Source organism: Saccostrea echinata, unplaced genomic scaffold (assembly GCF_033153115.1).
Source record: "Saccostrea echinata isolate AGI-Se365-2 ecotype Australia unplaced genomic scaffold, CSIRO_AGI_Sech_v1 ptg000025l, whole genome shotgun sequence".
Classification (NCBI taxonomy): Eukaryota; Metazoa; Mollusca; class Bivalvia; order Ostreida; family Ostreidae; genus Saccostrea; species Saccostrea echinata.
The window spans coordinates 17424690-17449119 of record NW_026889774.1 but is presented as its reverse complement, the minus strand read 5'-3'; the positions used below and the strand labels follow the sequence as shown (position 1 = coordinate 17449119).

General features: G+C 30.7%; 1 long non-coding RNA gene and 2 other non-coding genes across 5 annotated transcripts; 2 read left to right on the top strand and 1 right to left on the bottom strand.

The window, feature by feature from the left end:
* The first annotated feature begins 3256 nt into the window (after nt 1-3256).
* Trnat-ggu (transfer RNA threonine (anticodon GGU)) lies at nt 3257-3329 on the top strand. The gene has a single exon. It is a non-coding gene; the product is annotated as a tRNA-Thr (tRNA).
* Nucleotides 3330-3499: 170 nt separating this feature from the next.
* On the top strand, nt 3500-3572 carry Trnat-ggu (transfer RNA threonine (anticodon GGU)). The gene has a single exon. It is a non-coding gene; the product is annotated as a tRNA-Thr (tRNA).
* A 5397-nt stretch (nt 3573-8969) lies between these two features.
* On the bottom strand, nt 8970-22474 carry LOC133192063 (uncharacterized). 3 transcript variants are annotated; one of them, XR_009721780.1, is made up of 5 exons: nt 21076-21866; nt 13582-13764; nt 11599-11781; nt 10610-10793; nt 8970-9799 (listed from the first exon to the last, which is right to left on the bottom strand). It is a non-coding gene; the product is annotated as an uncharacterized LOC133192063 (long non-coding RNA). The 3 variants fall into 3 exon arrangements; XR_009721781.1 differs by lacking the exon at nt 8970-9799 and adding an exon at nt 22068-22474 and having other exon boundaries at nt 10541-10793; nt 21076-21258; XR_009721779.1 differs by lacking the exon at nt 8970-9799 and having other exon boundaries at nt 10529-10793.
* Nucleotides 22475-24430: the final 1956 nt, after the last annotated feature.

The window sequence follows — 24430 nt, the reverse complement described above, 5'->3', positions numbered from 1 at the left end:
ATGATTCTAAGCCAACTAGTACCTGAGAGTTGGACATGGTGACCTACATGTACTTATCACTTGTCATTCTCTGAGGACCCATCAACTAAGTTTGATGATTCTAAGCCAATTAATACCTAAAATATTTTCTAAAAATATAACCATACAATTTTATAAGCAGGTCAAAGTGACCTACTTTTCAGTTGTTGTACTCAAGGACCCAAGATGCATCAACTGACAAAGTGTTGATGATTCTAAGCCAATTAGTACCCAAATATTTAATTAAAGCCATAAATTTTCAAAAGAGGGTCACGGTGACCTACTTTTCAGTCAACCTACTCCCTGGACCCAAGATACATCAACTGACATATTTTGACGATTCTTAGCCAAATAGTACCCGAAAATATTAAATACAGCCATAAAATTTCAAAAGTAGGTCACCATGACCTACTTTTTAGTCGACCTACTCCGAAGACCCAAGATGCATCAACTGACAAAGTTTGATGATTCTAAGCCAATTAGTACCTGAATTATTTAATTATAGTCATATAAATTGAAAAGTAGGTCAAGGTGACCTACTTTCAGTTGACCTTATTTGAGAACCCAAGATGCATCAACTTACAAAGTTTTATGATCATAGGCCTTAAAATGTCCAAATTATGCCTCTAAAACGCTTTGAAATCGAATGCCGGCAGTTAAAAAAGTAGGTCACTGTGACCTACTTTTTAATAAATATGTTTTATGGCCCCAAGATGCATCATCTTACAAGATTTTATGATTCTAAACCTCTGGGTATTCAAATTAATGATTAATGACCTTAATTGTTTTGAAAAAAATTAGCCATAAAGTTCAAAAAGTAGGTCAAGGTGACCTACTTTTAGTTGATGTACTTAGAGGACCCAAGATACATCAACTGACAAAGTTTGATGATCATAGGCCTTAAATTGTTCTAAATATGCCTCTAAATCATTTTGAAAAATAATGGCCGCAAAATTTAAAAAGTAGGTCACCGTGACCTACTTTTGAGTCAACATGATATGAGGTCCTTAGATGCATCAACTGACAAGATTTGATGATCCTAGTCCTTATAGTAAGCAAAATATCAACATTTTAATAAAATGTAATTTTTTGGTCAACTTTGAAGTGACCTTGAGACCACGCCCTTTGCCCCAGGGTGATGCCTTGAACAATTTTTAATCTACAACATACCCTCATCCTTTTATGTAAGTTTGGTGATAATCTGCCCAGTGGTTCTTGAGAAGATTTTTTAGCAACCAGTACTTTTGTTTCTATTTTCCTAATTATCTCCCCTTGTTTAAGGGTCACAACCCTAGTTTTAGTACAAAAGGGAGCCCTTGGGCCAAGGATACCCTATGACAAATTTGACAATAATTGGCCAAGAGGTTCTTGAGTTATGGCCCATATTCTAAAAAGTTTACGCACACCGCACAAATGGCCATAGCATTAGCTCTTGGAGCCTTTGGCTCAGAAGAGCTAATGAATACCTGTTAAAATTCCAAAAGTAGGTCACTGTTACCTACTTTATAATAAATCTATTTTAGGGCCCCTAAGTGCATCAACTTACAAGGTTTGATGACTTTTAACCTCTTTAGTCTTAGTATCTGAAATAATTACCTTTAATGTTTAGAAAAAGATTTAATACAGGGTTATTTTAGGGGTCGTAGGGGGCCTGTAATAGGCCCCATTCCCAATGGTAAAAAGTGTGTGTTGTCCCCAATTTCATCAAAGAAAATTCCCAAAAGATGATTTGAAGCATGACATTAAAGTCAAATAATTCTAAATATTATAGAAAGAATAGCAATTACAAGTTAAACTGATTTTCAATAAGATTTATTGAATGTAAATAAGTCAATAAATGCCTTGCAAGTAAAGAAATGGCTCTTATTTGAATTTTTTCTAGAAAAATGTGAATTATGATATTTTTCCAAATTTTAACTAAATGTTGCTAATTTTTTCCCAGATGGAAAGGCCCAGGCCCTTGATTTTAAGACCTAAAAAAACCCTGTAATAGCCATAAAATTCAGAAAGTAGATCACGGTGACATACTTTTTGGTTGACACATTTCAAGGTCCAATGATGCATAAACAGACAAGTTTTCATGATCATAGGCTTCAAAGTATTCAAGTTATGCATCAAAATTAAAAATGAATATGAAAACCTGCAAAATTCAAAAGATGTAGGTCATTGTGACCTACTTTTGAGTCAACATGATATGAGGTCCAAGGATGCATCAACTGACAAGATTTGATGATCCTAGGCGTTATAGTGGGCAAAATATCAAATATTAAACAAAACGTAAATTTTGGTCAACTTTGAAGTGACCTTGAGACCACGCCCTTTGTCCTGAAGGGTGGTGCCTTGAACAATTTTTAATCTACAACATATCCTCATTCTTGTATGTTAGTTTGGTAATAATCTGCCCAGTGGTTCTTGAGAAGAAAATCTTTAGCAACCACTAGTTTTGTTTTTAATTCCCTTCTTATCTCCCCTTGTTTAAGGGACACATCCCTTGTCTAGTACAAATGAAAGCCCTTGGGCCAAGGATACTCTGTGACAAATTTAAAAAAAAAATGACTAAGGGGTTCTTCAGATATGGTCCATTTTCCAAAAAGTTTATGCAGACCACACAAATGGCCATAGCATTAGCTCTTTGAGCCTTTGGCTCAGAAGAGCTAAAAATCTAATTATAAGAGTGGTCAGCTATTTCCATTTGGTTGCAAAGAAAAACAAAATATCCAGTTATCAATATTTTAATGGAATAGCTTTTATCATAGGTGTGAAAATCAAATATGCAGAAATATGATTTGGATTCATCAACCCTCAAAGCTAAAATGGATAATGAAATTAACAAGAGGCCAACGGGCCACAGCTCTCACCTGACTTACTATGGCCCTTCTGGATCTTCATCAACAAATTCTTTGTCCTATATATTCTCATGTAAAACTTGATCATCAATTGTAGCCCCACCCTATCCTCTGGGTCATGATTTGTTTAAACCTAAATTTACACAACCTGTGAAGATATAATAATATGCCTTTTTTTTTTTTTTATAAATATGACTGATCATTGCTTTTGTGTTCCTGGGAAAAAATTTTAATATTTTTTCCTATGTATTCCTATACAAAACTTCGATATCATGTTGGGCTCCACCCTACACCCGAGAGTCATGATCTGAACAAATTTGAATCTACACTATGAATGCTTCCATACGTGTCACCGGGTTCACAGGTGCGTGAAAAGTCAGTCAATATATCGGGTCTCAATAGCTCAGTGGTTAGAGCACTGGCACGGTACGCCAGAGGCCCTGGGTTCGAGTCCCGGTTGAGACTTAATTTTTCACCACCTGTGACATTTGGCGCCCAACGTATAAATACCCACTATTCCCTTGGAACATGCTTCACGCATTTCCTTAACTCCTAGAATTCGAGGACGAATTTCTACAAAGAGGGGGAATATGTCACCGGGTTCACAGGTGCGTGAAAGTCAGTCAATATATCGGGTCTCAATAGCTCAGTGGTTAGAGCGCTGGCACGGTACGCCAGAGGTCCTGGGTTCAAGTCCCGGTTGAGACTTGATTTATCACCACCTGTGACATTTCTACGTCAATATACATGATAAATGATGCTGCTCTTGAGATGAAGGTTTTTAAAGATTGTTTTTCCTATTTATACCCATGTGTAAAACTTTGATCGCTCATAGTGCCCCCCCCCCCCCCGTTCATGAATTGAACACTCAAATCTACACTATGTCAGGAATCTTTCAAATGAATTTCATTTTTTCTGGCCCAGTGGTTTTTGAGAAGAGGATTTTTTAAACAACCAAACCCAATTTTTACTTTTTCTTGATTATCTTCCTTTGAAAAAGGTGTGGCCCTTCATTTGAACAAACTTGAATCCCCTTCACAAAAGGATGCTCTGTACCAAGTTTGGTTGAAATTGGCCCAGTGGTTCTGGAGATGAAAATGAAAATGTGAAAAGTTTACACCAACAATGATGATAACAACAAGTGTCAAAACAACGAAAAATTTCAATTAGAAAAGCCACTTCAGCCTTTGGCTCAGGTGAGCTAAAAATTATCAGGAATCATTATTTATTGATTCTATTGTTTAATTCAGCAATCTTCAACCAGAAAGAGATTTCAGTCTGTTTTTACTGTAATTGTCAGTCTACATATGTACCCTTCATTTAAAGAATGATCCAATTTTGGATTTACTCATCCCAATATATTTTCATAGTATATTTAAAGTCAACTTTGTGTGGTAACTGTGTATCATACAATTAAAAGTACGAAGTCATGTTCTCATAAAAATGTTATATATATATATATATATATATATATATATATATATATATATATATATATATATATATATATAACCGATTCCGATCCGTTGGCGCCTGAGTTTTAAAAAACGGTGATCACTTAGCGGCACGCGTTATTTACTGGCATAAAATCGTATGCCGCTAAGTGAAGGCATGTTTTTTAAATTGCTCTATCTCTTTTATTAGGATAGATAAGTCAATGAAACTTTCTCTGTTATAATAGTCGATCATTTGTAGATGAAATAAGCGCAAGAACATTATTAAATTCTCAGTAAATAATTTATTTTGATCGGTTTTGTGAAGGTACCCTTTTTTGAAGTATATATAATGTTCGTCAGAGACCTCATTTTGAGGCATACTGCGGTTTTTGGGCGTTTTTTCTCTTAAGTGTGATATATATTCTGAAATTTTTATCATGGCAATATAGGAATGAAATGCGTCATATGTGATTGTTTCATAGGCAAATATCCTTGAAATCGAGTGCAATAAAGGTTTACATAAAATCTTATGCTCAGTTTTGGAGTTCAGCGCATTATATATCCTATAGGATACTACGCATGTCTGACCTAAAAACGCTATCAAAAGAAAATGGCGAATGGAATGTTTTGGTTTGCTTCGATTCTTATACAAAATGAAAACGAATAGATTCCGCTGATAAAAGCAACATCTCATATCTGATGATTTGAACGTGATTGATTAGAGGAGTTTTCAGAGGCCAATGAGGATGTGATATTTAAAAACATGTGGTATTGGAAATATTTTTGTTTTCTTTCCGTAAGCAGTATTTTATCGAGTGGATTATCATGCTACTATATCTTCAAATATTTAAAGAAAGCATGTTTCTTAAGGCGTGTCAAATTTCCGTCTAGTTCCTGTTTATCTCACAGAACATCAGTTATGAATACATGTGTTTTGCAGCTAAGACATTTTCCCAGCCGTTGTGGTTTGTTAGCGGAGATGGAAAAAATATTGACTATCTTCATTCTAGCTGGATTTCTTACATAGACGAATGATTTTAAAATGTGTCGTAAACTTTATTATGAAAAAATAACGTAACAAATAAGAATCATTATATTTATTCATTTGTACTTTAAAGAAAATGGCATTCAGTGTTTTCACACATGACCATGTAGCAAGCTATGTGTTACCAAGGAGAAAATGGCATAAAAGTGCAAGGATTTCAAAAAGGAATATTTTTAATCCTTGTTGAGGTAAATTGATTTTTTCTAAAATTTAAATTCAATTAGTTTTGAAAAACAAAAAAACAATAATTTTTAAATTGATTATGTATCTATAAATAAATATGAATTTGAAAATTGCAATAAAAAATGAACAATAAAATCCAGTTAACCAAAATTCAAGGAACGTAATGAGTTAATTTACATCACTATATTACTCATTTTCAAAACATGAATTTCCGAAAATGTCCATTTAAAATGCTGAAAATTACTTTCTTTATTTTAATCTAAAATGCTGAAAATGTTTTCTTTAATCTTATGATGTTAAAAAAAATATTGAGAAATAGATATTTTCTGTCAAATAATGGTACCATTAGTTATTATTTTTTTTGATAATTATTGAAATTATTTTATTATGAAACTATAAACTCTTTTTTTATCTGTTTCAGGAAAAATTGTTTTTGTAACTTAACAATCAATTAATAATAGATTATAAAATTTATTTTACTACAAATAATTTGTCTAAATTAATTATTCATCTGCAGGCATATGTATCATAGAAAGGCTTTCAAGATACTTAACAATTTTATTTTTCTTGATCAAGTGCTGTTCACTTACAAAAAAGAGATAAAGCGTTTATAAGTACTGTGATATGGATATACCTCTTACGCTGTGAAATAAGCCTTTAAACAATACAAGTTTTTAAAAATTTAAATTCATTTTGAATGGATTGAACAAAAAATGATGTACGCGTGTTTTTTTTTGTTTTTTTTTACAACTCACTTGAATTCAATAGTTTTTTATAGGCTTCTTACTCAAAATATAGTCTAATCCAGCCACGTTTGTTTACAAATCAAGCTTTAAACTTGCTGACCTTGCCAGAGTTACCCCCTCTTTGACCAGAAAACAGAAATATCAATCAATAAAAGATTTTGTTATAAATAAAAAATTCAATAAAAGTTTGATACAAACAAAACTCATTGACAACACATCAGTAATATCACGAAGAGAGAGAGAGAGAGATAGAGAGAGAGAGAGAGAGAGTCTTTTCTTTTCTCCAAAGTTCTTCGACATCTGTCTTTTGAATAGGGACATTTTTATTTTCTATTTTTATAGATTTTTTTTTTTTTTAAACTTTTTTGAAGATATAAAAAAATATCAAAGAAATATTAAACTAACATCGAAAATAAGGGAGGTATAAACATGAAAATATTCAGAAATTAAACTTAAATTTTTGTAACAAAGGAAATTAAATGATTGTTTAATTTTGTATTTAAAAACATTCATATTCATTTGATGGTAAAAAAAATTGCCTTTTTATAAATTCTTAATCGTATCATAATTTTTTGAATGTGTCTTAAAGGGTTAAGCATTATAAACACATGTTAGAGGCAAGAGACATCTGGATATTTTCAACAAGTTCAGTTACACGCCCTACAATCTCATCCTTTTTTGTGCACATGCAAGCTTGAGGAAAAAAAATGTACAAAATATTTCGAAGGTCTTAAGCTTTCTACCTGAGATATGTATATTATTATAATTAAATGTGTTCAGAAGAATAAACTCACATATAATTTTAATTTAGATTGAATCGTCCTGTCGTATTGAGGTGCATGTACCTGAATGTTTTATAATCTCATTTAATTGTGGATGCACTGTGTTTTTATCATATGAGAGTGATTCTAAAAATTTATTGCCCAAGACAATAAACCGTAAAATATATTATTTGATACATATATATTTACTCTTTATTTTCATTATACTTTTTAGATCGATCAAAGTATTGGGAATAAAACCAACATACTACATATATCACTTTTAAGAATGCATTCAGACATATGCCTGAACTCATTATTAAAATATATCTAGAAAATTTTCAGAATTTACACACCAAATTTCTAATGAAATAATAGGTTCAAACAGGTTAGATTTTCATGATTTTAACTCAACTATGATTTTGTTATGTAGTTGGGGAATTTTGGAGTCTGAATTAATTCTGGAGTAAATAAAAAATGATGAATATTTACAAAACATTTTTTTTAAGTAGACATTTACATGCAAAATAATTGCCATTATATGGAGCATTGGATAAAGTTTCTCCTTAAAAATTGCGCAGTCCATTTCTAATATCAGCAGAATGTAAATATTTCACATACAAAAATCCAGATAGCTTAAGGCAAAGCGACCATGATTTACTCGTGGTATATCTAGGTTCAAGTCCTGGTCTGGATAATGTTTAAAGATTTACATCTGCTGATAAATACATCTGCAAAATAATAAATAAATAAATAATACGTGAATTCCATAGTTTTGGCTTTTTAAAATTTTATTTTAAAATCTTATTAAGTTAATCAAAATTGATAGTAAGTCACGATTTGCATAGATAGATAAATGCTTTTTGATTTACTTCAAAAACATGAAATAAAGCAATGGCTTTATTCGCTTTGACCAAAAATGAAATAAGTGTACACTCGGTCATCAGTTGAATATATTTTTATTCAAAATAAAACAGGGTATGTATTTAAATTTAAAAAAATCTAACTCTTTTTAATTAACATCTATTTTTAACGCTTCCTTGCAAATAAGAAAAAAAGAATTGTACGAAATATTTAAGCACACATTCTCAGAATTGCAATAACGATGATGATGACAAAAACATTCTATAATGACAGCAAACCACCAAATACACTAATATCATCAAACATAGATCAAGCTGTACATGAGTAAATGAGTGTTTTCCTTGATAAAGTCTGTACATCTTGTAGGTATATAATCCTGCCAAATCACATATAACGTAAAACCTACGCCGTATGACATGATAACTAGTGAATGTGTTTAACATGTGCTATATACATTATGACGTCATAATTTATTCAATGTCACTTTTTGTACTGAAATTACAATGTATACAACTTACTGCAATAATGTGGATGGTATGAAACTTTTTTGAAGGAATGCATAAATCCTAAGAAATCTTCAGTTGCCAACTAAATAGTGTAATGTCTTGATGAAATGTGTCCAATGTGTCTACCGGTTGTAGATCATTTGTCAATTTTTGTGTTATCTATCATGAAATGATGTGCATTCCTTTCCATAATTATTTGTTACTTATTCATATTCGTGGTGTTTGATTACAAGTTTTCTATTAATTATGATCCTTTTAAATAAAAAGTACAATTTTTGATAAACGTTAAGATCTTTAAACTGAAAGTAATATCAAACATTTATTTAATAATTGAATCCCGTTTAGTGCAAAAAGGCCAGGTATATAAGCATCGGTAAATTACCCATCTCTCATAAGTTTGAAGGGAAAGCTATATATTTCAATCACTTTTTGTAATCATTGGAGTATGTTCTTAGTCATAACAAAGATTGAAGACATTGTGACAAAGACTTCTGAAATTTTTTTTGAAAATTGACCAAAAAAAAGAGGTCATTTGCCAATCATTTTTTAAGTGTGGACTTTTTTATGTAAATTGAATAAAAAAGAAATTCTTGAGAAATATTTCTTAATATTGTTCAGTTGATAAAGTATATAAACAACGATCTTTGAAGAAGTATTTTTTGTGATTTTTTAATATTATCTTCTTGACAAGTACCCCTAAAAATAACTGCAAATGGGTAGTCGCAGTAAGTAACTACCATTCCAAGTTTCACAGGCTGTGCTACATTTAAAAAAAAGGAAACACATCATGAGCTTTTAACTAATTGATAAGCAAGTACTAATTTAACTTTTCCCCTTTTAAAATCCAGTGTTGAAGTTTAAAAATCTTGTGACAAAGACTTTTCCTACATAGGTTCTACCGTAAAATGAAATAAAAATAATAAATAATAATTCTTAATTTTATGATTTCTAATTCATGTCACATATCAAAAATTCCCTTATTGGCTTTTATTATAAAAAAATTCATTTCACAGATTTTTTTTCAGTTTTGCATTAATTAATCAATTGATCTAGAAAATATATTGATTTATTTCCATTTTCAAACAACCTTACATATACTCATGTGCACAAGGAATAGTTTGTGGGAAAAAACTAAGTCTAAATTGATAAATCATTCTATCTTCCTTTAGAATTTCAAAATAGTTTCATGAAATTATTTCATACACACTTACTTGGTATTGACACAATGATGCAGATGACACTTAATATTTCAGAATGACTGCACATCATCAAAATATACAATCCAACATCAAATCTCCCATTGCGATAAAGAGTAAATAACTGTCCTTTCCCTTGATAAAGCCTGTGGATCTTGAAGCTTCCAAATCACTGCATATATCACTTTAAACTGAATGCTTACAAATGAAAATGATGAATATGAAATATTGAAGAACATGATTTCTCCCTGTTCATGAGAGTGTATCATCAATTTTAATCATTTGCATGCAAATCTATCTGTAATTTCTGCACAACTTTATCAATTGATAAAGAAATTACATTCATTTTTATCCTTTTTCAATAATTAACTTGTGCACATGTGCACAAGAACATATGGGTCTCAAAAACTAAGACTTACTTGATTGATCTTTATCAAATTTCAAAAGAATTTCAAAAAAAAATTTCATGCACACTTACTTGCTATTGAAACAAGGATGTAGATGACACAAAGTATTCAATAATGACTGCATGCACATCATCAAAATATATCTTCAATTTTAATATGTCACATTGCGATTAAAAGTAAGTACCTTAGTTTTCCCTTGATAAAGCCTTTAGATCTTGGAAATGCAAAATTACTCCCAAATCATATTTAAACTGAATGCTTAGAAATGTTTAAAAAATGAATATTTAGGATTTCTCCCTATTCATGAGAGTACATCATCACTCTCTGGTATTATTTCTCACAAATTAACAGATAAAAAATTCCCTTATTGGCTTTTATTAGCAAAAAAAATCCATTTCATAGAATTTTGATTTCAGTTTTGCATTACTTTATCAATTGATCTAGAAAATATATTGATTTATTTCCATTTTCAAACAACCTTACATATACTCATGTGCACAAGGAATAGTTTGAGGGGAAAAAATAAATTTAAATTGATAAATCATTCTATCTCCTTTAGAATTTCAAAATAGTTTCATGAAATTATTTCATGCACACTTACTTGGTATTGACACAATGATGCAGATGACACTTAATACTTCAGAATGACTGCACATCATCAAAATATACAATCCAACATCAAATCTCCCATTGCGATAAAGAGTAAATAATTGTCTTTTCCCTTGATAAAGCCTGTGGATCTTGAAGCTTCCAAATCACTGCCATTTATCACATTAAACTGAAAGCTTACAGATGAAAATGATGAATATGAAATATTGAAGAACATGATTTCTCCCTGTTCATGAGAGTGTATCATCATTTTTAATCATTTTCATGCAAATGTATCTCTAATTTCTGCACAACTTTATCAACTGATAATAAAAATACATTCATTTTTATCCTTTTTCAATAATTTAATTGTGCACATGTGCACAAGAACATATGGGTCTCAAAAACTAAGCCCTACTTGACTGAACTTTACCAAATTTCAAAAGAATTTCAAAAAAAATTTCATGCACACTTACACGCTTTTGAAACAGAGATGTAGATGACACAAAGTATTCAATAACGACTTCTCATCATCAAAATATATCTTCAATAATTATATGTCACATTGCGATTAAAAGTAAGTAGCATAGTTTTCCCTTGATAAAGCCTTTAGATCTTGGAAATGCAAAATTACTCCCAAATCATATTTAAACTGAATGCTTAGAAATGTTTAAAAAATGAATATTTAGGATTTCTCCCTATTCATAAGAGTACATCATCACTCTCTGGTATTATTTCTCACAAAATAACATAGCAAAAATTTCCTTATTGGCTTTTATTATAAAAAAAAATCCATTTCATAGAATTTTTTTTTCAGTTTTGCATTAATTATTAAATTTTTGAGAAAAAATATTGATATATTTCCAATTTCAAACAACCCTACATAGACTTATGTGCACAATAAATAGTTTGTGGGAAAAAAATCAATCTAAATTGATAAATCATTCTATCTTCCTTAAGAAATTCAAGATAGTTTCATGAAATTTTTTCATGCACACTTACTTGGTAGTGACACAATGATGCAGATGACACTTAATATTTCATAATGACTGCACATCATCAAAATACGCAATCCAACATATAATCTCCCATTGCGATAAAGAGTAAATAATGTATTTTCCCTTGATAAAGCCTGTGGATCTTGAAGCTTCCAAATTACTGCCATATATCACTTTTAACTGAAAGCTTACAAATGAAAATGATGAATATAAAATAATGAAGAACATGATTTCTCCCTGTTCATGAGAGTGTATCATCAATTTCAATCATTTTCATGCAAATCTATCTGTAATTTCTGCACAACTTTATCAACTGATAATAAAAATTCATTCATTTTTATCCTTTTTCAATAATTTAATTGTGCACATGTGCACAAGAACATATGGGTCTCAAAAACTACGGCCTACTTGATTGATCTTTATCAAATTTCAAAAGAATTTCAAAAAATAATTTCATGCACACTTACTTGCTATTGAAACAAGGATGTAGATGACACAAAGTATTCAATAATGACTGCATATCATCAAAATATATCTTCAATAATAATATGTCACATTGATATTAAATGTTATTAGCTTGCTTTTCCCTTGATAAAGCCTTTAGATCTTGGAAATTCAAAATTACTCCCAAATCATATTTAAACTGAATGCTTAGAAATGTTTAAAAAATGAATATTTAAGATTTCTCCCTATTCATGAGAGTACATCATCACCCTTTGGTATAATTTCTCACAAATTAACATATCAAAAATTCCCTTATTGGCTTTTATTATAAAAAAAATCCATTTCAAAGAATTTTTTTTTTTCAGTTTTGCATTAATTAATCAATTGATTTAGAAAATATATTGATTTAATATTTCCAATTTCAAACAACCCTACATAAATTAATGTGCACAAGGAATAGTTTGAGGGAAAAAAATAAATTAAAATTGATAAATCATTCTATCTTCCTTTAGAATTTCAAGATAGTTTCATGAAATTTTTTCATGCACACTTACTTGGTATTGACACAATTATGCAGATGACACTTAATTCTTCAGAGTGACTGCACATCATCAAAATATACAATCCAACATCAAATCTCCCATTGCGATAAAGAGTAAATAATTGTCTTTTCCCTTGATAAAGCCTGTGGATCTTGAAGCTTCCAAATCACTGCCATTTATCACATTAAACTGAAAGCTTACAAATGAAAATGATGAATATGAAATATTGAAGAACATGATTTCTCCCTGTACATGAGAGTGTATCATCAATTTTAATCATTTTCATGCAAATGTATCTCTAATTTCTGCACAACTTTATCAACTGATAATAAAAATACATTCATTTTTATCCTTTTTCAATAATTTAATTGTGCACATGTGCACAAGAACATATGGGTCTCAAAAACTAAGCCCTACTTGACTGAACTTTACCAAATTTCAAAAGAATTTCAAAAAAAATTTCATGCACACTTACACGCTTTTGAAACAGAGATGTAGATGACACAAAGTATTCAATAACGACTTCTCATCATCAAAATATATCTTCAATAATTATATGTCACATTGCGATTAAAAGTAAGTAGCATAGTTTTCCCTTGATAAAGCCTTTAGATCTTGGAAATGCAAAATTACTCCCAAATCATATTTAAACTGAATGCTTAGAAATGTTTAAAAAATGAATATTTAGGATTTCTCCCTATTCATAAGAGTACATCATCACTCTCTGGTATTATTTCTCACAAAATAACATAGCAAAAATTTCCTTATTGGCTTTTATTATAAAAAAAAATCCATTTCATAGAATTTTTTTTTCAGTTTTGCATTAATTATTAAATTTTTGAGAAAAAATATTGATATATTTCCAATTTCAAACAACCCTACATAGACTTATGTGCACAATAAATAGTTTGTGGGAAAAAAATCAATCTAAATTGATAAATCATTCTATCTTCCTTAAGAAATTCAAGATAGTTTCATGAAATTTTTTCATGCACACTTACTTGGTAGTGACACAATGATGCAGATGACACTTAATATTTCATAATGACTGCACATCATCAAAATACGCAATCCAACATATAATCTCCCATTGCGATAAAGAGTAAATAATGTCTTTTCCCTTGATAAAGCCTGTGGATCTTGAAGCTTCCAAATCACTGCCATATATCATTTTTAACTGAAAGCTTACAAATGAAAATGATGAATATAAAATAATGAAGAACATGATTTCTCCCTGTTCATGAGAGTGTATCATCAATTTCAATCATTTTCATGCAAATCTATCTGTAATTTCTGCACAACTTTATCAACTGATAATAAAAATTCATTCATTTTTATCCTTTTTCAATAATTTACTTGTGCACATGTGCACAAGAACATACCATGGAGGCATTTAACGCACTTTGAAAAAAAGATATGTATGAAAATAAAAATTCTAAACTTAGATTTTAGTAATATAGGAAAATTGTAATTGTAATTGTAATAATTATATCTTTCATAAAACTTTTTTAAATTTTCCTAAACTCATTTAACCTCATTGAGAACAAGGAGAAGACGAGTAGAAGGTCTCTCATCCCAACTCTTTTTTTCTTAAACATTGTACATAGCCGTCGGTAGCAAATTGAAAGTTGACCCCACAGGTAAGCCCCAATTTTTAATGCATACATGTATATATTATGTATATCTTTGCAAAATATTTATATGCCTACATGTAACCCCCTTTCCGGTAGTGATGCCTATGCTACACCCAAATATATGTGTTTACATAACTGGTATGACGTTGAAAACTTTCAATAAATCTAAGTTTACATAAAATGCATGCAAACTTGAAAAAATTAAGTACAGTAAAGCATTTAAGCGAGAAAGAATTTTCAAAGTATGGAAAAATCAAAATCGCTCACTTTCACATCCTGAAGTGACCTCTTCACAGAAGAATTATCAAACAGGTTCAATTATTTATCATACCTAAGATTTGCAGGAATATTGACAAATCCAAATATACACAGTTTTTCAAAGTGCGTTAATATGGTCCATATTAACGCACTTTGAAAAGAAATTTTATTTTTTCAAAGTGCGTTGACTTGGTCCCAAAATTTAACGCGCTTTGAAAATTTTTTTCAAAGTGTGTAATTTTTCAAAGTGCGTTGTAACAAAGCGTAATCTGAAAATTCTAATTTACTAGCTAGGACACCGTTTATATTACACTGTAAATAGAAATTTAAGAAATTAAGTTGTTGATTTATAAATAAGTCATTGTTTTGGTTTTTTTTTTTCAATTTATTCATTATCATTATTACTTACAATGTAATCCTCCACGAAGGTGTCTCCGCTTTAGTTGATTAGAATTAAATCCAACAGAAGAACGGGAAGAAAAAGAAATAAACCGTCTTTTCTCTTTGAGATTTGCTTTCTTTTTATTGCATTGATTATTTAGGTTTAATAATTTTTTTTAGCTATTTCTCTTAAATAAATTGAGAAAAATTCTTTACATCAGACCTAGTGAAAAAATGTCCTGATGGAAAAGAAATCAACGTTTCCCCGGCACCAAAAAAAAATAAGTTCTTTAGAATATAGTTTGTAAGGTGCACGAACATTTAAAAAAACTCGAATGTCAAGATAATTATTATTTATAGTATTATCATAATTAATGGAACAGTAGTTTAGAATACTATGATTATATAATGTAGAGGAGAGACCCCCCTCTAATGGTCAATTTTGCCAATAAAGATACTACATCATATAAAGAAGAATGCGAGGGATTTCGATCCCGATTTAAAAAATATCAGCACAGTAAACTTTTTGAATTGGTTCATGGTACATTAAAACTGATTGTTTTCTGTGATATATTCATTTATATCCTGCTTGAGGACAGAAGAATACTTGAAATTTAAATGTACAACCCCCCCCCCCCCCTTTCTGAGTTTAATGAGTTCATATTATTTTTTATGCCTTACACAATTTTTGGGAGTTTTAATAAGACATGTAAAATGATTTTTAATAAGACTGAAAATGAATCATCAGTAAAAGTTTTGATTAAAAGTTTTGTTTGGAGGGGGATAAGGGGGGTGGAGTTAGAAATTGGACTCAGTTCTGACTGAATAATATAACAGGCATTCTTTCAATTCGCTTAAAACGTTTTAAACACCTGTTCCGAAATTATTATTGTTTTAGTATTCAGAAGACTACTCTACTCTTTTCTCACTTGAAAGGCTTTCTACATTTTAATTTATAAGTCCGTGTAAATACTTACACACGTATAAGAGTCACTTTTATATATGTTTACATATTCAATACATGTTGACAATAATGTCGGATAAGTATAATCGCTCGTGGATTTTTTTTTTTCAGAATCCTCATCTCCTATAGCAGCCGATGACAAATATTTATCCCAAATTCCAAATACGTGTCTTTATTTCGTTTTCGCCTATTCTTATTTGGATCAAAATATTTAAGTTGGAAGTAACACTTTCCGGTTTTTTTTTCATTTCTCGCAAAATTTCTTTGCTTGGTAGAAAATGTAGCTATTTAAAAATAAAAAATCTTCTTTGTGTCTTTACTTTTCTGACAATTGAACGTGATATACCTATGATTCTCGCAATAAACAAAAAGAATCTAATGGGTTAATTTACAATACAATACAGACAGGTATTTCCTATGTGTAAAGGATATACTAAACATGTTAAATGTATTGGTTCATGAAAAGTAATTTTAGTCATTTACACAGGAATGAATTTTAATAAATTAAAATGAGCAAAAAAAAAAAAAAACAAACAAAAAAAACAAACAAACAAAAACAAAAATAAAACAAAGAACACGAACAACCTGCAAGCCCCTACCCGGGAAACACGGGTCTTTCATAAGTTGGCCCATGACACCACCCTCCCCCATAAATAGGTATTTCCTTTTCTGAAAATGTTGCAGTGACGTAGCATCGTTTTTGAAAGTGAGGGGGGGGGGGCAAATATGAATAAAAATAACTTACCTGAAAGAAGTTGACAAGCAAAAAACAAAATATTAATGAAATTAAAAAAAACATAAAGGGGGGGGGAGGATTGCCCAAACTCGAAAGTCATGTTTCAGGGGTGATTGGGGTGTAGAGGCCAACTTCTTAAGTACCATTTTTTAAATACTATATATATATACCACATGTAATTTACCCTTAAATTACTGTACTGTAACAAAAAGTGGAGGGGGAGGGGCGGGGGCAACAGGCCTATCAAAGAACATTTCCAATAGTAAAATTTATGTTTGGAAAAAAAAACCCTCCCCTGTTGCTATGTGCCTATGTTGAATTTTTTTGACAGAAAAAATTGAGTCGTCAGCTTCTTCTTTGTATGTCCCAATATACGCCATACCGTTTCTATAGTACATAATGAATAATAATATGAAGTGGTGGGATTTTATCATACATAAACGTGTATTAATATGTGGTAACTAATACCCCATTCATACGACACGATTTGCATATCTTAGTATATTTTACACATATGTAAATTTACTTACTTGTGCAATTTTTGTCGTATGAACTGATTTGCTCATATGCAAATTCTGCACAGTTGAGTAAATTTACACGTGGTCAGGACAAGGTGCAAATTTACTTTTGCATACACGTCGTCGCAAATTATTCGCTCCCGTGTATAAAGTTTGTCGTATGAACACGCAGCAAATTTACTTATGTAGTTTTTCCGTCACGTGTATTGCATCAGTCTCCATTTTAAGTGCTGTAAATGCGTTGGCATGTAAAATATCAGTCGGTAAACATGGCGGCTCTAAAAAACGCCGATTTTCAAGGGTCATTCTTGCGCTACGTAAACAAACTTTGAAAGTGAATTGAGTTTCTGTAAGGGTAGATCTGTTGGTGTATGGCTTCCAAAGCCAAGTCTTCAAAGTATATATGCTGGGTCGCCGAGATGTACTACTAGCATAGTACTTTCTTTAAATTGCTTTCTCCACTCTGGAAACAAGGAGCCATTTTCTCCTCTGAAATAAATTTTCAAATTTTCAAAAACGCCGGCATTGTGCACCCTTCTTGGCAAACTCATGTTTATGTCTCTAAAGATATAGCTGTGGTCGTAAACGCTCTGCAGATTCAATAAGTAGAACTTCTTCCTGTTCAAGTATTCTCCGTGTGAATGCTTAGGACCTATGATAGGAATATGCGTGCCATCAATCGCTCCACAACCGTTAAGCCCTTGATAACTTTCTTCACCCTTTCTCAGTTTTTAAACTGGGGCAGACTACTGGCAGATAAGTTGATGTTACAGGGATTTCAACAATCTCGTTTCAAGTCAGCAATTGGTAAATAGATTTCATATGACGCATTTTCCCTTCGAGTTATTCCCCTTGGCCGCCTTCTTGGAGAGCAAACTGGTATTTGAGCAGAAATATAAGGGCAAAAATTTTACATGTAAAATTACAAACCTTTGAACTAAAGGAACCCTTTGTTAACATATATTCGTAAGAAAAACTGTGCTATCTATGACTTGTCCGCTGAAGACGCTAACCAGATGGTAACATCCACCTTCTTCACATCCAACGGCTCTTCTACAGTCTTTGGGCCGGGACCAAAGCATTTTCCAATTTCTGCAAAATATTGCGAAATTTTCCATAATCATTCGAAAATTCTCATACCAATCGTCGTCCTTTAAGTCATTAAGAACTGTTCTGTCGTACCAATCATTTGATCGGAATTTTCTTCTAGTTTCTTTGAGGAACATCCAAAAATTACTCCTATACCCAAATAGTAATGAAACACCCTTATTCTGTGAAAATTCACGTCTGAAGCGGTCCTTCTCCTTATTTCAAATGACAATTTAAGGATTTACTTATGGTACATAAATCTCGTCTGAACGCATAGCAAATTAACTTTTACTTATGTGTGTAAATTTACTCATCTGTAAATATGCACACATAAGCAAATTTTCGTCGTATGAATGGGGTATAAAGATAGTGCAAATATTAAAATTAGATGCTACTTTTTCTACATGAAGTTCATGATCACAAATTAAGAAATTCAATTGTGATTGTCTATGCAATCGGAAATTACGGATTTACCTGGATTTAAGTGTGAAATACATTTACATGTATCTGTGTATATAAAAGACGTACTGTTTACGGATATCACTAATTTTATAGCTTAATTGCAGCACACTCAGATTTTTTTCACAGGAAAATGTGTCCAAACACTTATTTCATTGCTGACAACTTTCGAAGATGATCTGCTTTCCTTCGTAACAAAGAATCACGTGGGTTCTGTCTCATCCGTTTGACTCTCTACTGTTACATGTACTGTAAAAGCACAAATATTCGTTGGGGATTAAATTTTGTTTATTTCGTTGTTAACAATTACCAACGAAATTAAATCCCACACGAAATTTTATATGACTATATATTGAATAGGTTTACTTTTAAAACAACGAAACTAAATGCCCACGAAACTATTTTTGATGACAAAACAACGAAATTTTATGCCCACAAAATTTGTGCTTCTACAGTATATAATCTCTAAAAAATCTGAAAATCCAAGGTTGAAGGGTAGGGATGTCCTTAGCTTGATCACAAGTCAGAAGCTGCTGAATGTCGATGATCAATCCATGGCAGATAAATTTCAAAATTCCCTAACATGCGCATCATTGTAAGTCTTTTTTTTTTTTTTTTTTTTTTTTACCAAATAACCACTGGCTTTTAAATACATATTTCTGTAAATATGTAAAATATGACTCTGCATCGGCGTCACAAGCAAATTAAAACGGTGGGGGTGGGGGGGTGGGCTAAGTGTAAGAAGAAAACTTTAGCCCCCCCCCCCCAAAAAAAAATAAATAACTGACAAGCAAGAAAAAAAGGTTATGTCAATTGTCCAAACACGAAAAACCTATTTCGTTTGGGGGGGAGGGGGGGGAGGGGGGTTTAGGTTCGAACTTCAGTACCAAGATTTTTTCCAAACAGCACCACTTTCCCAATTTTTAACCTTTACTGTAACGTGTCTTTTATGCTACATTTAAATGTTATCGTAAAAGTTTATTCAATGTATGTACATTTTATTGTATTTTTAATGGCTGTCATGATTGTTTGGAGGTCACACTATTTATGACTAGTATGAAAGACTACATACACATTGAGGAAGACTCGTAAAGGAAAATATAATTATACTGGAGGTACATGTATCACAGATTTTTTTAATTATACTTGTAATAATTAGATTGAAAAAAATATCGTGCTATTTTTGTGAATGATGTTTTTGTGCTGTTATTCAATGCTACATGTACAGCCGACGGACACTATACGAGTATGCAAGTGCTTACGATGTACAAACAGCATAAGCGGCTTCTTTTACTGCAATTTATACTTTGTTTTCAAAACATTTTATTTATATTTAGGGGTATTTATATAGTTTACTAAGTCCAGTGATAGGACCTGAAATAAAAAAAATCTCATTCTTTGTAAATTAAGCGTCATTAGCATCGAATCAGGAACATTGCGTCGGTAGAATATCTTCAATCCGTATGCTAACTTCTGTAAAATTCATATTGATCACAGGTGACAACCAACACTATTTTAATAGTGTATCTAAGATATCTAATGATGAACTTATATGCGGAGTACAAAAGTGGTTGTTGCATGTGAAAGGGTCTAATTTCTGCAAAGATTACCCATTTTTCAGCATATTTTAACGATTTTGCGCGACCATTCGATGTTTAGAGCGTATCAGTGACGTCATAGTTAAAAATTACGTCATTTTTGTACCTGTACAATTTACTTCGCATCTTCCTTACTTCAATGCATTACATCAAACAATGATACAAAGATGATTAAAATATCGTATTATTTGCGGCGAATTATTGCTAATACCGTATTTTGTTCTTTAATTGTGCACATGTGCACAAGAACATATGGGTCTCAAAAACTAAGCCCTACTTGACTGAACTTTACCAAATTTCAAAAGAATTTCAAAAAAAATTTCATGCACACTTACACGCTTTTGAAACAGAGATGTAGATGACACAAAGTATTCAATAACGACTTCACATCATCAAAATATATCTTCAATAATTATATGTCACATTGCGATTAAAAGTAAGTAGCATAGTTTTCCCTTGATAAAGCCTTTAGATCTTGGAAATGCAAAATTACTCCCAAATCATATTTAAACTGAATGCTTAGAAATGTTTAAAAAATGAATATTTAGGATTTCTCCCTATTCATAAGAGTACATCATCACTCTCTGGTATTATTTCTCACAAAATAACATAGCAAAAATTTCCTTATTGGCTTTTATTATAAAAAAAATCCATTTCATAGATTTTTTTTCAGTTTTGCATTAATTATTAAATTTTCGAGAAAAAATATTGATATATTTCCAATTTCAAACAACCCTACATAGACTTATGTGCACAATAAATAGTTTGTGGGAAAAAAATCAATCTAAATTGATAAATCATTCTATCTTCCTTAAGAAATTCAAGATAGTTTCATGAAATTTTTTCATGCACACTTACTTGGTAGTGACACAATGATGCAGATGACACTTAATATTTCATAATGACTGCACATCATCAAAATATACAATCCAACATCAAATCTCCCATTGCGATAAAGAGTAAATAATGTCTTTTCCCTTCATAAAGCCTGTGGATCTTGAAGCTTCCAAATCACTGCCATATATCACTTTTAACTGAAAGCTTACAAATGAAAATGATGAACATAAAATAATGAAGAACATGATTTCTCCCTGTTCATGAGAGTGTATCATCAATTTCAATCATTTTCATGCAAATCTATCTGTAATTTCTGCACAACTTTATCAACTGATAATAAAAATTCATTCATTTTTATCCTTTTTCAATAATTTACTTGTGCACATGTGCACAAGAACATATGGGTCTCAAAAACTAAGGCCTACTTGATTGATCTTTATCAAATTTCAAAAGAATTTCAAAAAATAATTTCATGCACACTTACTTGCTATTGAAACAAGGATGTAGATGACACAAAGTATTCAATAATGACTGCATATCATCAAAATATATCTTCAATAATAATATGTCACATTGATATTAAATGTTATTAGCTTGCTTTTCCCTTGATAAAGCCTTTAGATCTTGGAAATTCAAAATTACTCCCAAATCATATTTAAACTGAATGCTTAGAAATGTTTAAAAAATGAATATTTAAGATTTCTCCCTATTCATGAGAGTACATCATCACCCTTTGGTATAATTTCTCACAAATTAACATATCAAAAATTCCCTTATTGGCTTTTATTATAAAAAAAATCCATTTCAAAGAATTTTTTCTTCAGTTTTGCATTAATTAATCAATTGGTTTAGAAAATATATTGATTTAATATTTCCAATTTCAAACAACCCTACATAAATTAATGTGCATAAGGAATAGTTTGAGGGGAAAAAATAAATTAAAATTGATAAATCATTCTATCTTCCTTTAGAATTTCAAGATAGTTTCATGAAATTTTTTCATGCACACTTACTTGGTAGTGACACAGTTATGCAGATGACACTTAATTCTTCAGAATGACTGTACATCATCAAAATATACAATCCAACATCAAATCTCCCATTGCGATAAAGAGTAAATAATTGTCTTTTCCCTTGATAAAGCCTCTGGATCTTGAGGCTTCCAAATCACTGCCATTTATCACATTAAACTGAATGCTTACAAATGAAAATGATGAATATGAAATATTGAAGAACATGATTTCTCCCTGTTCATGAGAGTGTATCATCAATTTTAATCATTTTCATGCAAATGTATCTCTAATTTCTGCACAACTTTATCAACTGATAATAAAAATACATTCATTTTTATCCTTTTTCAATAATTTAATTGTGCACATGTGCACAAGAACATATGGGTCTCAAAAACTAAGCCCTACTTGACTGAACTTTATCAAATTTCAAAAGAATTTCAAGAAAAAAAAATTCATGCACACTTACTTGCTATTGAAACAGAGATGTAGGTGACACAAAGTATTCAATAATGACTGCACATCATCAAAATATATCCTCAATAATAATATGTCACATTGCGATTAAAAGTAAGTAGCTTAGTTTTCCCTTGATAAAGCCTTTAGATCTTGGAAATTCAAAACTATTCCTTAATCACATTTGAACTGAATGCTAAGAAATGTTTAAAAAATGAATATTTAAGATTTCTCCCTATTCATGAGAGTACATCTTCATTTTCTTGTATTGTTTCTGACAAATAAACGTATGAAAATTTCCTTTATTGATTTTTATTATCAAAAATAATCCATTTCATAGAATTTTTTTCAGTTTTGTATTAATTAATCATTTGATTTAGAAAATATATTGATTTATTTCAAATTTCGAAAAACCTTACATGTTCTCATGTGCACAAGAAATAGTTTGGGGGAAAGAACTAAGTCTAAATTGATAAATCATTTTTATCTTCCTTAAGAATTTTAAAATAGTTTCATGAAATTTTTTCATGCATACTTACTTGGTATTGGCAATATGATGTAGATGCTACTAAATATTTAATAATGGATGCACATCATCAACATCAGATCTCACAAAGCGATTCAAAGTAAATGGCTGGGTTTTTTTTTCCAGTGATAGTCTGCATATCTTGTAGGTCCCTAATCACTAAGAAATGAAAATGATGTATATAAAATAATAAAGTTCATGATTTCTCCCTGTTCTTAAGGGTACATCATCAATTTCTAACATTCTCTAAAAAAATTTACAAATAAACAAATCCCTAATTTGTCTTTATCATCAAAGTACATGATTTTCATGCAAATTCATTGCCTCAATTTTGAGTTTTGCTTAACTGAAGTTATTTAGAAAATATATTTACTTATATATGACTTCAAATCATCTTGCATGTGCACAAGATGGTGGTGAAAAAAACTTGATTGATCATTCACATCTTTCTTTAGAATTGAAAATTAATTCAATGATTTGTTTTTTTACTTTGTATTGACACAATGATGAACAGTTAACATTAGATAATGAACAATATAGTCAAATGTTGCAATTATTCAGTAAGGTTTCTTGTACATGTACTCTTTAAGATAAGTACATTCTTTCTAGTTTTCTTTACAGTGAATAAATACGGTGTCATTAGATACATGCATAGTTAAAGAAACGCGAACAGTATTTTGAATGATTCAGCAGTGTTTTCGAGACATGAAACACTGAAACTGATTCACTGATTGCAAGGTTGTGGAGACACACTGAAAATAAATCGTCATTCAAAGTAGTGTCTTATCTACCAAGATGGACATATCATACGTTACTATAGACAATTTCTAAAGTGCTAAGTTTTAAAGAAAGTATTATATATTTTTTTTCAGATGTTTCTTTTCTGTGCATTATGTTGTATGATTTTGTGTGCTTCTGCTAATTAAATTAAATTGTAAGTTATGAATAAGCAGATTGACATTGCTAGGTTAAGAATGCTTATATTTTTTCATTGCCTGTAATCTAAGTATATAAGATCTGCGGACTGTGAACATAAGGATTTATGTATATTTTAATATGGAAGACAATTGAAGATCTACAAATCTGTCATAATTGAGATGACTAAAACTCCATGCAAAAGAATGCAATAATTAATAGTTGTTTCTCTATAATTTTAAGAATTCGTAAGAGAAAGATCTAGAAAGTGACATCGCGCCTTGTTAATTTCATTTGATATTTTCTATGAACAATGTTCGTGTATAGTGATTTGGTTTTCTGTGCATGTTATAACTTTCTTTTCTGCAGAAGAACTTTGTCTACGTTAGGGAAATTATGCACAGTGGAAAATCCGCATAGTGGGTAAGAGTTTGCCGAGTAACATTTCTAAATTTGATTTATATTTAAA